General features: G+C 48.1%; 1 long non-coding RNA gene across 47 annotated transcripts in view; it reads right to left on the bottom strand.

Annotated features, from left to right (window-relative positions):
• Positions 1 to 5,347: 5,347 nt before the first annotated feature.
• LOC137670456 (uncharacterized) overlaps positions 5,348 to 12,148 on the bottom strand; it is a 101,918-nt gene continuing 95,117 nt past the window's right edge. For 43 of the 47 annotated variants that reach the window (XR_011049267.1, XR_011049274.1, XR_011049279.1 and 40 more), the window contains one exon: positions 11,539 to 11,689. This is a non-coding gene — a long non-coding RNA (uncharacterized lncRNA). Of the gene's footprint in view, positions 7,496 to 9,220; positions 9,534 to 11,538; positions 11,690 to 12,148 lie in introns of those variants that run through there. The other 4 variants (XR_011049254.1, XR_011049251.1, XR_011049263.1 and 1 more) reach the window with 3 other exon arrangements.

The raw sequence follows: 12,148 nt of genomic DNA, 5'->3' as shown, positions 1-12,148 counted from the left end.
TTTGCCCCTCCATTTTTCAGAGGGGAAGCATGTGTGAAAAGTGTGGCAGTTTCCTTGGGTCTTCCCCTAAATGACTGTGCTGGTGGTGTTTTGCATATAATGGGAGCACACAAGGGACATGTGCATGCTCTGCAGCAGGAGGTGGTTTTAAGGGAGTGGGTTTGACTGATGTAAAGGAGACGCTTGTGCAAAAATGCCATGAGAAGGGCTAGGCAGGTGGGTTGCTTGGTGCAGTGATCTTCAGTAGATTCTGGTCACTTGTTACTGGCAGCAGGAAAGAAATAGTGAAAAATTGCCTCCTGTTCCTGAAGGATTGCTGGATAATGGTAGATTCCATTAAACACCTACTGCTCACCTCTTTTATCTGTGCAACAAAAACCATCTCTGTAATGAAGTCAGTGATACCACAAGATGCTCCCTTTTTTCCATGGTGTGACTCCACCTTAGATCTCTCATGCATTTTTGCATACGTTGGATACTTGGTCTCTGGACAAAACTGGTTTTCATGGATAACACCTGCAGGTCTGTATTTCTTTATTGGACCACTTGCATGTTGTTAATGGCTGTGGAGTCTCCAGGGCCAAGTCTCTGCCCAGTTTCCTGTGGCTGCACTTCTCCACACAGCATCCTTTGTCTGCAGTTCTCAAGGTCTCTGCTGTCATATCAGGCTTATATTTCTTTATATTGCATCAGTATGTTCGTGACAAATGTCTTACTCTACATAGAGTACAGTCTGTGTAAAACTGGGGCTGTATGAAGCAATGATAAGTAAAAATAAATCAGCAGGAACCACCTGCTCAGAAGAAAAAAATCGGTATTACAGCTAAGCCAAGTTAAAACAAAGTAGAAGTCAGTAGAAATTCAGATGAAGCAAGCCTGCCAAGCCTCTGTCCTGAGGCTTTGCAAACTCAGTACAAAGCCTGTGTGCTGCAGGGTGCAAAGGAGCACCCTATCTACATTTATTTTCCAGCTGACTCCCGCTGCATTAAGATTTGTGTCTTCTCCCAAATGTTTTGGCATGTGTCACACCCTTTACTTGTTTTTATGTGCCCTGAAAGGCAGAAACAGCTAACATGGGAAGATTGGGGCGGACTGGAGGGCCTGTGGGAAGAGCACAGAAAGATTTAAGATGAAGGGGCCGGCCTGTGGGCCATGTCACGGCACTCAAGCACGTGTCTTGCTTCCTGGCAGTGGGAGCAGCTGATGTTTTGCTTCTTTCTGCCTCTCAAATTGACCCTGCCCATCTCTTCCATCTGCCTTTCCCAGGAGCCAGAAGGGAAGCTTTCTTTGGAAGTGAGGGGTTTTTTGTTTGTTTAAAAAAAAACCTTAAAAAATCTCTTGTTTAGGCAACTGTTAGGCTTTCACTGCCTTGCCTTGGTGACAGCAGGGAGCACAGCTCTGTTCCCTGCACGTTTAGGAGGACCAAGGGCTGTGCTGAATGGTCACCAGGAGGAGGCAGAGCTGTTCAAGGGGTGGATATGTAGTGGGGGAAAGGGAATATGCTGGGGGCGCTTGGAGATCCTTTGTCAGTGGATGTCCAGTATTTCTTCAGTATTAGAAATAGAGCAAACTACCCCTATACTCATCATATCCAAATGCCCTGTAGCCCGGAGTGCAGTGCCCGGCCAACAAAAAGGGAGCTCAGGTCTGGCAGGGGAACGTTTAGGACACAGAATGGTTTGGGTTGACATGACTCCTTGCTTGTGCCTGCCCTGAGCGCTGGACGGGGGCCGAGTGGTGCCTGGCTCCCTAAGTGGGTCTTCTCTGTGGAAACATTACCAGACTACAGGTTTCATTTGGGAACCAAAGTTGTTGGAGTCTGGTGCTGTGAAGGTGAACCTCTGTTACCTCGGGCAAACGGGGACCCCTGGGTACCCCGTGGACAGACAGACAGACGGTAGAGTACAAGCCTGGCAGAGGCCAGTCTGCAGAGCATCGCTGTGTGTGCCCACACCACGCCCAGCCCCAGCCTCCTTGTCCTGCAAAATACCGGCAGAAAATAGCATCTCTTCAGAGCAGCTGGCAACTATAATACCGACTGCAGAGCTGATGCCGTCCCAGGCTGGGGACTAGTGTCAAGATGTCTGAGGAATGAGGGATGGCTCCATTTGTCTACCCAAGGAAGGCAACAAATTCCTCATGTGCTGCACATGTAGCCCATGGAGGAGCTGAACTGAGAGTGGTACTTAAGCCATACGGGTGAAGCTGGCCGTTTTAGGAATGTTTTCACCACCAGCACGGGCAGAGCCAGGGACTGAAGAGGTACAGAGACCATTGGTTTTAAATGTCTGCAAAGCCCGATGTTGCATTTGCAGTCCAGATCATGGAATAACTCAGATGGGAAGGAACCTCAGGAGGTCTGTAGTCCAACCTCCTGCTCAAAGCAGGGGCAGCTATGGGTTCAGACCAGGTTGCTCAATGTTTTAAACAGCTAGGGCTTGAAAACCTCCGAGGGTGGAGGCTGCACAACCTCTCTAGTTGGGTAAAAAAATGAGATTCCCACTACAGCAAATTTTTGTCTTTATACCCAGTCTGAACTTCTCATTTCGGCCAGCATTTTAACTCCTGTTCTTTCACTGTGCACCAGGGTGAAGAGCCTGACTCCATCTTCTTAATAGCCTCCTCATAGGTATCGGAAGTCTTCTCCTTCCTAGGCTGAACAAGCCCTGTTTCCTCAAGCCTCTCCTCGTGTTGTATGCAATGGCCGGCTCCAGGCCCTGACCATCTTGACCTCAGGTTCTTCACCACAAACTGCACCCTGGCCAGACAGTTCCCAGCAGCGTTTTTGCAAGGACGTTTTCCTTACCAGGTGCAGGACTTTGCATTAGTCATAGAATCATAGAATTGTTTTGGTTGGAAAAGACCTTTAAGATCATCAAGTCCAACCATTAACCTAGCACTGACAAGTCCACCACTAAACCATGTCTCTAAGCACATCTATATGTATTTTAAATATCTCCGGGGATATAGATACAGTGATAGGGATATAGTTCTTGTGGAACTTCATAAGGTTCCTGTCAGCCCATCTCTCCAGACTGTCAGGGTCCCTCTGGATGGCAGCTTTGACCCAGAGGGTATCAGCTGCTCCCCCACTATGTTGTCATCTGTAGACTTTATAAGCAAGTGTGTTGTTGCCTCTGCCAGGTCATTGATAAAGGCGTTAAATAGGAAAACTCCAAGGACTGACCCACGCGTATGACCCATTAACAGCTATGCTCTGAGTCTGATTGCCCAGCCAGGTTCTTTACCCATCTAGTTGCCCACCCATCCGGACCATAAACTCCTAGCTTGGACACAAGAATATTATGGCAGATAGTTTTGGGAGCTGAGGTTGGGCAGCATCCACTGCTCTCCCCATATCCATGGATCTGGTCATTTCATCATAAAAGGCAATCAGGATGGTCAGATGTGATTTACCTCTTAGTAAAACCACACTGACTGTTCCCAGTCACCTTTTGTGTGTCCAGACGTGCTCCAAACACATTTCTGTGTTTCTTTCCCTCTTCATAGAATTTTTTTTCTTCTGCACTTAAAAAAGAAACCTATCAGGAGAGCAAGCCCTTATCTTGGCTAGTGTCTCTTGAGAGGATGCAGGAGCCAGACTGGGCATCAGTCCACAGTCATCAGGGTAAAATCCAAATCAGGTTTTATTTTTCCATACTCTGTCACAGGTGTACTGCCAGCGTGAACATAATCCATGTGCCTGCCATGATAGCCAAAAGGGCTCAGTCCAAATCCAGTTTTGATCTTAAGGAGAATTGACCTGGATCAAGTGGCCTGCGACATGGGAATTTACCTGCTCCCCAGCTCCGAATCCACGTGTGCTGCAGCTGACAAGCTCGCTTGTGCCCGAAGCAGGTGAGTGCAGCAGAGAGAACGTGGCTCCTTGGCCTGATCCAGTCAGTGTCTGGTCCTCAATGTTCACTTCAAAGCAGCTTATTTTGACAAGGAGCTGCTGAGCAGCCCTGTTCTCCACTTCTCTTGAGCTTGAGCTGTGTCCCAGCGCGGGGCCAGGTGCTTTTGGAGCAGATGTCCTGCTTCAGCCTGAGCCTTGCACTTGGACAGTGAGGACTACCTGGGTCATACGTGTTCACACAGTGCTTTGGGTCCAGTCCTGTGCTGTATCTGAATGATGGTAGTGTCTTCAATCACTCGTGACTGTCCCCAACCAGAGCAACCTTCTGTGCCCTGAAGCACAGTGTCCAGGGCAATTCCAGGGCAGGTATTTCCCACAGCACTGGATTTACCTGCTGCCTTCGAAAAAACTCCGCATCTGATGGAGTAACTCACACGAGGGAGGAAAAATAGATGTTTCTGCTGTCTGGAAACAAGGTACAGTGTCCTGGTAGGCTCCAGATCCACAGACATCAGTCATCTTCCTTGACAATTTATATTCATCAAATGCTTCCTGATGGTGCCAGCTGAGCCCCTGTGCTTCCAGGGGTTGATGAGTCTCTTGACTAGGAGCTTGCTGGCCTGGGGCCTGCGGGGTGCTCCTGGGTTGCTGGCTGAGCAGTCACCAGGCGTGCTCCACTCAGCACGATTTGTACCAGCACCTTCTTTGAGACAAAGACAACCTCAGGAGCAGTCCCAAGCCACTCCTAAGCATGAACCAGCCAGCTTGACTCGGGGGCAAGCTGCAATGACAGTAAAAGAGGGCAGGGAAGAGGACTGCAGAGCTCAGGGCAGCTCTTCTGTGCTTGTTGCAGTGGCTCCTTGGTTGGCTCTGCATCAGTTGTACATGTTCCTGGGAGTATGAGGATCTGTGCTGGGGAGACCTGGGCAGGAATGATTGCATCTGTCTCTGTGCAAGAGCCAGCTCATTCCGTGTTTTAAGCTGTGTATTACTAGTTTAATAAAGTAGGTTCCTTCAGCGTGCCAGGGAACTTACTGGGCTACAGCTTACAAAACCTCGTTGTTCTCCCAAAGTTCTTTGTGCAGAAATAGACAGATACAAGCCATTAAATCCATCTTTAATTTGTGGGGGTATATTGAGATGTGAGTGCTCTTATCTGAATGAAGGGCAGTAATAAAAGCTCCATGGCAACACCAGGACTAGAGAGCCTTGCAAGGCGATGCAACTCACTGTGATAGCACCCTTGTGGCCTTCACCTCAGGACAGCTCTCTGTCTGCAAATGATGTTGGCAGCACAGAGCAAGAGGTATAACTGGAGCTGCTGTTCCCCAGGGCTGTTTGCAAGCAGATGTGCACCCACATGTGTGCCCTGAGGCCTTTCTGCAGTGCCCTTGTGTCACGGTTTAAAGCTGGGCCCTCTGTTAAACCTGTGGCAGATGCTCTCTGTTAACCCTCCCCCCTCCTGAAGGGAAAGGGAGAGAGACTTATGGATTGGAAAGTTAAAACAGTTTTAATAAACTATAATAATGAAAAAGAGCATAATAATAATAATAATGGCATAATCAAATATATACAAATACATACAAAACCAAGATCGAGCTCCCCCGATGTCGGCCACGTCCCCACCGGCACTGCAGGGCAGGCTCCAGGAAGGCCCAGGCTGGGCCCAGTGACGGTCGAGAGCTGGATTCAGGGATGCACGGATCGGGATCGGGGGCAGCCGGAAAACAGACAGAGTCCTCTTTGGACACTGGCCATGGCAGAAGGGCGAGAAGGGAGAAGAAAGGGCGGAAGGCTCAAGCTGCCCGAAGGCTCAAGCAGCAGAAGCAGGCCGAGACCCTCGCGATCCCCCCGCTTTATACTGAGAATGACGTGTATGGGCTGGGATACCTTCGTTGGTCAGTTTTGGGTCACCTGCCCTGTCCACTCCTCCCTTCAGGTGCAACCCCCCTGCAGCTCTTCACTCGTAAGCAGTGAGGAATTCAGCAGTGACCTTGGTTCCTCTAAGAATAAGTACAGCAAGAGCCTTTCTGCATAACATCCCTACCGGTGCCTCAGTGATAACTGCAAACTTCGAGTGTTATCAGTCCTGGAAGCAGACGCTGTCTGCAAACCATGCAGTTAGTGTCAGAAAGTGCAGTTACTTAGAAGAGACTTAGCTGAAAGTAAAAATCACTGAAAGGAAAATTGGCCTGGTTTAGGCCAAACCAGGACACCTAGGAAGGTTTTGGTGGTAAAGGAAGGTGTTCCACTGTCCTCTGCCTGCGAGAAGCTGAAGCAGGGTATCATTGGCCTGGGACTGACTTACCCTAAATCTCGTCTTCTTCTGGGACATCATTTCATGCCTGCCCAAACACCCAGCAGCAGAGAGCTCTCCCCAGCACTTCATTCCCAGTCCTGGCTGTGGTGGGATGGTGTCAGTGCTTCTTCACAAGGGGCAATCTTGTACCCTGTTGTGCGGCAGCAGCCCCCTTGTCCCAACCCCACATGCAGTTGGCACGTTCACAGGAGCAATCTGCCCGCACTGCCCCTGACTGCGTGGTGGTGGGGCAGAGGCAGGGTGGCCCTGGGCACAAGTAGCACTGAGTCCAGAGGAGCAAGGAGTGCAGAGCTCTGAGCTTCGAAAGGAGATCCAGGCACTCAGCAAGTAAAACAAAAAGGCTGCTTTTCCCTATCCAGCTCTTGCAAGGCCAAGAAATAAGAGTCCTTTGCTTTTATAAGAAAATATTGGGCATGAATGTTGCCCAGTCTGTGTTAACACCCTTGGCTTCCACATCCTCTGAAGTGGCCTCCTTGTGCTTAGACATTTCTTCATCATGATTAGGGCTACATGGGAGCCCTCATGTTCTAACTGTGGAGCTTGAGGTGTAATTTGCTGGGAACTGGTCCTCTCATTTTCCGTACCTACTGGGGGCACGTTACAGTAACCAGCACCCAGGGTGGGCACTGTTGTAGGTCCTCCAGCAAGCTGTGGTCCCTGCAGCCCTTTCTGGGTCTTTCTACCAGTTGCTGGGACAGATGCAGCAGATGCCCCATGGCCAGCCATGACTCTTGGGTTCAGCCTCAGCCAGCTGACAAGCCTCTCACCTGGCCAGGTCCCACTGGCTGCAGGGCAGAGGAGACCTGGCACCATTCCCTTGCCAACGCCATGCATGGGGAGATGTTCTGGGGAGTCCCTCTGACTCAGGGTTGTGAGACCTGCCCTCTGCAACCAAGCCTGGGTCTGTGAAGTGAGGCACAGAGGCACTCATCAGCCTAGGAGGTGTCCCTGGAAAAAGAGCATGGTGGAGACACTGTGAGGTCTCTGGAGGAGGGCTGGGTGATTAGCGGGTGATTTGTTCCCCTTGCTGGGTCCCAGCTTGGTGCTCTGGGTTGAATGATCAAATCAGAGAGAAGGGCTTTGCAGGGGGATCGGCGCGGCGCAGTCTGGTATCAGTGCTGACTCTTATCGTCTTCATTTTGGTTTTGGGTCTGTTTTCCCCTGTTGAAAAGATTCTGGCCTGCTCTCGGCTATGCATGTGCGCAGTGAGCCTCAGTCCCAGAAATTATGGATGTATTTTGCTGAACTCTTCATGAAAACTTTCGCTGTAGACGTCTGGCAGGGAAAAGGTCGGCCCAGTCCTTTTATGTTCAAGAAAGCTGAAAGTGATTGAAACCAGAAAGTGGTGAACATTAGGAGGAATGCAGCAATGAGCACCATTCCTTGTGTCACAAAAGACAGCTGCAGTGATAATGTAGCTTAGTTGCAATTTGATGCACATATAATCTGTATACTTTATTCCAGTTGTTTATAGTACCTGGGACTTTTGGAATAGCAGCTGCAATGCAGAGCTGCAGTACAGAAGAGGGTGTGACACTAGCCTCTGGCTTTCTTAGAGTGCTCATTTCTAGATAATGTATATTTCTGAGAAGAAAAACAGCAGATTTACTTATAAGCTCTTTCATTAGACCTTTGCCTTCACTGGAGTAATTTCCAGTGCCCCATAAGACCAGATTGTCTTTAGAAAGGCCCAGTAGCCCCATCCCTGCCGGTGCTGCGTACACTGACCTGCTCATGTTGGGCTGTGCCTGCACTGCTTCAGGTGCCCTGCAACAGCGGAGGGACGGTGCCAGCTCGAACCTTGCCTGACAGCTGCCCTCCAGGCTGCTGGCAGCATCATTCCTCCGTGCTGCACCAGCTTGCAGCAGCAATGATGGGTCCTGAGAGTCCGTTAGATACAGGCTCGTGAGAAGGTAAGACACCCCTCCTCACCCACTGATCTCTCCCTTTGCACCACACCATTTCTTAACTCAGTTTATATTTTTAGTGCATTTTGTTCGCGTTTGAAAAGCTGTCTATTAAAGGGGGCTATTGCTCTGAACACGGGTGTACAGCTAAACCCTCGCGCCCAGGCCACAGGCACCTGAATCGAGATGTGGTGGACCGTGACGACCTGGGTTCACAGCAGCAAGCCCAAGACCTGGGCTTATCTTGCTCGGACCGCTCAGCCCCAGCACATGCAGCTTTGGGTTTTCCTGAGGACTAGCAGGATCCTTCACAAGTGGCAGAAGTGGCACTTGTGTGTGGCCTGTCATAGGTAATGGCTTTCTGGGTCGGAGGCTAATCCTGCATGATCCTGGGGTTTAGGTGAAATGGTTGAGATGTCCTCCAGCCCTGGGAGTGCAATGAGAAGTATGTCTCTACATGAACAGGACCAAAAACCAGACATACTGGGAGCAAAGTGTCCCGCAGCTGAGCTTCTCCCTTTCTTTTCTAATAATTCCTAATACTCTAGAGCTTCCTGCCCTCTTCTGAGCACTGAACTGGCATTGTGTTAGAAATCTCTATAGTGACTCCCAGATATGTTCTGTGAGCATCAGTTAATGCATGATCTCTTATTCTCTATGGAGACTTTCTGTGAATTCTAATTACTCAAGTGTTTGAATGCTTTAGAAAGGTATTTAGGGACACATATCATGAAGTTGCTTGTGAAAACTGCCTGTAATTCTTACTTTCTCAAAAGAAGCCCAAGATCATTCCACTAGTCAGGACCTGAGCTTGGAAATGGTGTTCAGTCTTTCTGAATCAAATATGATTGCAGTAACAGTAACACTACTTCCTCTTGGATTGGACTATTCAGCTTGGACAAGTCCATGGGAGCAGCAATTACAGCGTAAAAGCAATGGGAAAAGCCATCTGGAGAAATGACAACAGGATTTTCAAGCTCTTTCATGGTTCAGTGTGGCCGAGAGAAGATGCTGCCATCTGTGTACATCTGCTTCCCTGCACATCTGCCCCCACCCCTCCAACATATCCACAGGCTTTGGCTGTGTGACAGGACGGTCACCCGCAACGTGAGCCCAGCAGACGGTGCTGTTTGGTAGGGCTAGAGCCGTTGTTTAATTAGGAATGGCAATACGCAGGGGCGGAACAAATCTGTTCCAAGGAAGGATTTGCTGTTGATGAATCTTGTGCTGTTAGTGTCCTGTCTCTCCGGCACTGTGCAGCGTGTATCTTGGAGGCTGAAAGGTAGACTGGCCAGCAGTTGTGCCCCTGGCTATTATAGCCATGAGCAGCAGTGACCTGAAGTTCATAAGCAGCATTAATGTGTAGAAAGATCTGATCCAGCACAATTCTGTCTGTGTGGTTGTAGCAATTCCAGCATTGTAGAGTTCCCAGCTGCCAGCAGTGTCTGCCCTGTAATAGCCATATCTTGTTTTGCACAGTTAAACAGAAAGCAAAATCTGAATTAGAGCAGCCTTGCAGATGTTATTACATTTCTGTGTTTGTGCCTCTGTGTATATGCATGGAAAGAGCATCAAGAGTTGCTGAATCAGGGTTAACTTTCTTTCTGAATTATAGACGGTTGCTGTCAAACCTGATGATGTATATGCCATGAACCCACCTCAGTTTGACAGAATTGAGGGTGTGGCCATGGTGACCCACCTCCATGAATCTGCAGTTCTCTACAACCTCAAGGACCGCTACAGCTCCTGGGTGATCTGTGTAAGTTTCGTCTCATGGCAAAGGAGAAAAAACAGCTACCAGGAGATGGACTTCAGTGACTCTTCTGTTCTGTTTTTTTCCTGTGGACCTGCTTGGGTCTCTTCTGCATCACTGTCAACCCCTACAAGTGGCTGCCAGTGTACAACCCGGAGGTGGTGTTGGCCTACTGAGGCAAGAAGCGCTCGGAGGCCCCTCCACACATCTTCTCCATCTCTGACAATGACTATCAGTTCATGCTGACTGGTGAGCTTTTCTATTTTGAACAGACTCATAGAAAAAAACTGTGTCAGAAACACTGCTTCTGCCATTCCTTACCTACCATGGGCTCAGCTGCCTTTGCCATCTCTTACAGTGTGTTACCCCAATTCCTTGTTCTGTGTCATGTTGCAATTTATCTGCTTGGGCTTCCAACTGTTGTACTGTGGAGTTAGATGTGCCTATTTTATCTCTAGGTGATGCAAAACCAGCTCCAGACAGTTGTCCCTGTCTCTTGAAATAGGTTTTTTAAGTGCTGTGCTGTTGTACTGCACATTATCTGTATTTCTGGTCTAAGTACTAAGCTAAGCACCATAACAGGAACCACTGCAAAGGGCAATTGCAGTTGGATAGGACACACTATCTGGGAAGTCCCTAGTCAGCACACCAATATGTGGCTTCAAGCAACAGCAGGTAGGTTCAGAATAGAGCTGGAAGAAATATTTTCGCGAAAATATGTGTTTTTAGTTTGAATCAAGTCCTGTCCCGTATTAAATAGTAATAAAGGTAAAGAATGGTAAAGACAGAAACAAAGAGGAGTGTGCAGGATGGAGCAAAGGTGGAGGAGAGAAGACGAAAAGTGGAGTACATGCTAAGGCTTCAAAATGTATCAGGGCCTCAGTTCATTTAAAAAACACTTTTGGAAGTTTGTAAGTATTGTTGCCTACAGTCTAAAACAATAAAATTACCACTGTGCAAGATGCGTACAGTGAGCACTGTGTTTAAGTGCTTGTTAAAGAGGCCTGCGACATGTTAAAAGTGGTTACACTTTTGGTTAATTTTTTGCATGTTTTTTAACTTTAAAGCTATGGTCTATGTGATTTCTTTTGCTTCAGTAGCCCCAAGGAAGAAAAGCTACAGCATATGCCAAGGTGAGAGCATCACCCTTGGTCTTTTCCAGTGGTAGAGCTGAGAAAAGTTTGTTGCAGCTGAAGATAGCTGCCTGAACACTTACAAACCTCTGGCCCTTTGTCTTCTGCCCAACCTGCAGTGACCATACTTTTAGTGTGCAAGGTCATGGGATCACCTGTCAATCACAGCTAATACAAATACATGATATTATGGGTAATTTTTAGGCCAAGAATGCACTGGCCCACGCGTTGCAGTCAGCATGTCGTGACTGTGGCTTGCTCCGGGATCTGTATGAGGAGGAGCAGGAAGCCAAAGGGGAGCTGCAACGTGCCCTGTCCAAGGCCAACAATGAAGTGGCCCAGTGGAGAACCAAATACGAGACGGATGCTATTCAGCGCACGGAGGAGCTCGAGGAGGCCAAGTATGTGACAGATGGGATGAACTGTCCGGATGTTATGTATGTTGTGCAGAATATAGACCTACTTTTAGTAGCCTGAACTAAATGATTTTATTGGGGTTTGCATACACACTTAATTAAAGAAACGACTTCCAGTATCATACTCATTAAATTATGTACATAATACACTAATTTTTTGAATCATATGCTGGTTTTATTTATATTTTTCAGTAAAAAACTCTCCCAGTGTCTCCAGGAAGCAGGGCAGCAGGCAGAGGCTGTGAATTCAAAGTGTACTTCCTTGGAGAAGATGAAGTTAAAGTTGCAGGGCGAGGTGGAGGACCTGCGAATGGACACAGAGAGAGCAAACACATTGGTAGCTGACCTTGACAAGAAATAGCAGAACTTCTTTGGTAAGGTAATAAGTGAGCACAGTATCTTTTAAGTCTAGCCTTCCTAGAAGGCCAAAGTAATACTCTCTGCTTAAGTCAATACTGAAATCAAGTTGAGTGTAACATTTATAAGCTCCTCTAGAGCATGGCAATAGGAATTTGTCCTGTTTTCAGAGACTGCGGTATTCATCTCATACAGAAAATAGCCCCAAATAAAATAACATGTTCAGTACTAGCAGGGAATGAAACATGATGTCTCTCAGGTCGTGGCAGAATGGAAGGGAGAGAGTGAGGAGAGCCAGCAGGAGTGGGAAGCTCTCTCTAAGGAATCACACTTGCTGAACACAGAGCTTTTCAAAGTGAAAAATGCCTATGAGGAAACCTTAGATCAGCTTGAAACAATCAAACGG

The sequence above is a fragment of the Nyctibius grandis genome, chromosome 15 (assembly GCF_013368605.1).
Source record: "Nyctibius grandis isolate bNycGra1 chromosome 15, bNycGra1.pri, whole genome shotgun sequence".
Lineage (NCBI taxonomy): Eukaryota > Metazoa > Chordata > Aves > Nyctibiiformes > Nyctibiidae > Nyctibius > Nyctibius grandis.
This window is presented reverse-complemented; position numbering and strand designations above follow the sequence as displayed.